Raw genomic sequence first — 4,401 nt, 5'->3', positions numbered from 1 at the left:
CAATGGAGCTATTAAAAAAGAATGAGGAAGGTATACGTAGTAAACAGGGTGATTTCAAGACATATTATTAAGTTAAAAGTTCAAAATGACAAGATATCATGTATATTGTGCTACTATTTGAAAGGAAGAGAAAGAATACATGTACACACACAAATACAAACACATATCTGCTTAAAAGTCTCTGGAAGAAAATAATAACATTGGCTGTCTTTGGGGAAGAGAATCTGGTGCCTGAAGGATATGGGAGTGTGACAGAATTTTCACTATTTATGCTTTTACTTTTGGATTTTTGATCCACATGAGTGTTTAACTCTTCAAACACGAATAGTGAAATTAAAAATCATATCTCAATGGAAAAAATAAATAACAGAGATAACCAGTATCTTAGTCAGTTTTGGTCTGCTATAATAAATATACCATACATAGACTGGGTGGATAAAACAGCAAATTTTTTTTTTCCTTACTGTTTTGGAGGCTGGGAAGTCCAAGATCAAGCTGCCGGCAGATCTACTGTTTGGTGAGAGTCCCCTTCCTGGTTTCCAGATAGCCATCTTCTCATTATATTACACATAGTGAAGAACAGAGAGAGAAGAAACAAACTCTCTCATGTCTTTTCTTATAAGGGCACTAATCCCACTCATGAGGCCTCTACCTTTATGACCTAATTATCTCCCAAAGTCTTCAGTTCCAAATACCATCACATTGAGGATTAAGCTTCAACATATAAATTTTGGGGGGACACAAATATTTCAGGTCATAACAATCAGCAAAGGAAAACAAATAGAGAGGATAACTTCTTAATCATAAGAAGAAAACTTGATCTATTCTTCTATAGAAAGGTTCAAAAGGAGGAAATGCAATAAAAGTGCAGGAAATAGAAAATATGAAATAAAATAGCAGAAGTAGGTCCTACCATAAAAGTTGTTATAATAAATGTAAATGGGTTAAACTTTCTAATAAAAAGATGGAATTATCAGATTAGATTAAAACACAAGATATGTATGTATACATACATACTTATAATCTATGTGTAAACGTTCGAATGTATTGTTTGTGTTCTACATCATTTTTGTCTGATTTATTAACTTCTGAAATGAGTATGTTAAAATATCTATATCTATCTATCTACCTATATCCAAGAAATAAAGAATACCTATTCTTTGCTAGCATGCCCGAACATTTACAAAAATTGACCACATGTGCTTGGCCACCAAGAAAGCTTCAATAAACTCCAAAAAAATCACAATCATAAAGACTGGGCTCTTTAACCATGATGTAATTCAGTTAAAAATTAAGAAATGAAAGTTAAAAATATCTCAAGTACCTTGAATTAAATAGTAGATTACTAATAACCCTTGGATTATTGAGAAAATTATATTCAAAATTTAGAACCAAACAATAGTAAAAAACACTGACTGTATCAAATTAATGAGACACAGCCAAAGCAGTACTTAGAAACATTTCATTTTAAATGCATTTATCAGGAAAAAAAGAAGGAAAAAACAAATAAGTGTTCACCTCAAGAAGTTGGGAAAAGAACAACAAAACAAGCTCAAACAAAGGCATAATAAAGAAAAGTGGGGAGAAACAATGAAATAAATGACAACACAAAAAATAAAGAGGAGCAGTCTTATGTAATGCTGACTCACATTGGACAAGTATCTGGCAGGATAAGAGAAGATTCAAATAAACAAAATACAAAATGAAACAGGAAAAATAAATGTAGACACAATAGAACTTCACAAAATAAGAAAAGAATGTTTTGAACAATAATATGTTAGTTTTATTGAGACCTTGACAGACTGAATTAATTTCTGAAAAAAATATAAAATGAGAAGAAACAGAAAACATAAATATGCCAATAATAGTTAAATAAGTTGAACTATAATCCATTACTTTTCCTGCCTCCCAAACTTTCAGGTCCAGTATATTTACAAGAGGTCCTACCCTACCAAATCTTCATGAAACAAATAATTTCTATCTTATAGGTTGTTCCAGAAATTATAAAAACAGGGAAAGTTGTACAACTCCTCGTGTAGGGCTACAGTAATCTTGATGTCAAAATAGGGTGATGATGGTACAAGTAATAAAATTGCAGTTTCGTTTCACTAATAAACAGAGATGGGAAAATCTTACATAAAACATAAGATAACCATATCTAATAGTGTAATAAAAATTAATATATCATAATTCAGGAAGGTTTATCCTAGTTTGTAAGAAGAGTTTAACATCTAAAAAAATCTACCAATGTGATTCATCACATTAATAGACTAAAAGGAATACGTCACATAATTTTCTCAGTAGATGTAGAAAAAGCATTTGCTAAATTCATTGCTTTATGATAAAAATAAGCCTCAGCACACAGGGGGCAGAGAGGGTTTCATAAACCTGATGATAGTTATAACATCAAAAACATACATTTAGCATAATATTGATGGAGAAACTTTGGCTGCATTCATAACAAACTGGGACCTAGCATGTACGTCTACTCTTGACTACTCCTGTTTAACACAAGTGTCCCTAGCTTAGCCAATACATTCAGAGTTAAAGCAATTAATGTCTCAGCTGAAATATGGAAGAATAAGTGTGCATTAATAGACAAATAAACTTTGGGAAAAAATACAATCAAGAAGGGAGACTTGACAACCAGATATTAAGATATACTACCAAACCATATTGTAATAATAAATGCAGTATGATATGGGCGCAAGAGGAGACATAATGCAATAAACCAATGGAATAAAATTAAGCTTTAGAGAAAGACTCAGGTATAAATGGCAATTTCATCTCAACTCAGAAAATTCTGACCTAAAAATTGGGGAAAAGTCTTTGCCCATGTTATTGAAAAACTGACTCATGATATGGAGGGAGAAGAAAAAACAACTGGGTGATTACCATATCCCATATACAAGAGATACAGAAAGATTAAAGATCTGACTGTGAAAGAGAAAACTCTAAGGATGACAGAAGAAAGAAGAGAATATCTTAGCAACTTAGGGATGAGGAAAGACTTCTTAAAAAGACCCCAATAGCACAAACCACAACATTATTTTAAGATGGATTTTTATTACATCTGAATTATATTTTTTCTCAAGGAAAGACATCAGCTGACAGTTAACTGAGAGTGATAGATTGGGAGATGGTATCTTTGTGACTTGAGAAAGGCATGAGGGTAATATCTAGACCATACAAATTATTCCTGCAAATCAAGACAAAAACCAGGAAACCCAACAGAAAAATAGGCAAAGTATTTGATAATGAACTATTGAAAGTATGGGAAATCTTGTGTGGCATGGTGTAGAAAGAGGTACTCAAACTCATTCGTTAGAGGAGGGATGCAAATTAAAAACAGCAAGAACATACCTTTTCTCACTGAGTAGACTGGCAAAGAATCAGACACTTGGAAAAAGCCAAATACTGAGGATACCCAGCAACAGGAACTCTTTTGCCCTACTTGTGGGAGTGTGGACTAGTACAAGCTGTTCAAAGGGGCAGTCTGGCAGTATTTTGTGAAATTAAGAACGCACGTTCCCCATGATTCAGGACCCTACCCTTCTATCCCAGAAAAATTCTCACACAGGTATATAAGCGGACAAGGATGAGGTTGCTTACTGCAGTATTGTTTGGGGTGGTGGAAAATTAGAGATAGCCTAGGTGTCCATCACTGGGGAATGGAGAAATCAAATGTGGTGGATACACACGGTGGAATACTCTACTCCAGTTAAAAGTACAAAGAACCAGTACATTCAGCAGCATGGCTACATCCTAAGAACATAGCTGAAAGAAAAAAGTTAGAAACCATGAAATCTATAGTACATGTATATACCATAGTAAATCTATACTACGACATCACTCATATCCATGAAAAATACATACACACTCCAATATTTCCCTGCATTTAACAAATCCATGGCTAAATATTAAAACATGTTAAGGATGTGGCCTCTGGGGTAAGGGAATGGGAGTGGGGAATGAAGATAAAAGAGAATGAATAAATAAAACAAGAGAGGGGCCTTGGAAGCTTTGATTTTTGGCCATGAACTCAGAGGTTATGATTAACTTACTTCTCTACCTGTGAGGTTAAATGAAAAGCGATTGATAACATGCAGTGATTGGGAAATCTTCAACTTCCAAATCAATGAAGGTCAGCCCTAAGTTTACCAGGTACACAACTGCACATCTTGCGACATGGTGCCCACCCCTTTCTGGCCATTCACAATAACTCAGTGGTCTATAGGCTGAATTCTTGAATGTTCCTTCTACATCAATTTTCTTAGGACTCAGCACTGCCCTTGTTCATACAGCAACACATTATATTCCATCCCAATTAAAATGATAGCTTGAAAATCATCTACAAAATTCATGTCACCATCAATCTCATCTTAAGTGAGTTTTTATCTT

The sequence above is a fragment of the Orcinus orca genome, chromosome 11 (assembly GCF_937001465.1).
Source record: "Orcinus orca chromosome 11, mOrcOrc1.1, whole genome shotgun sequence".
NCBI classification, from domain to species: domain Eukaryota; kingdom Metazoa; phylum Chordata; class Mammalia; order Artiodactyla; family Delphinidae; genus Orcinus; species Orcinus orca.
Note: the sequence above shows the minus strand (reverse complement) of the source record.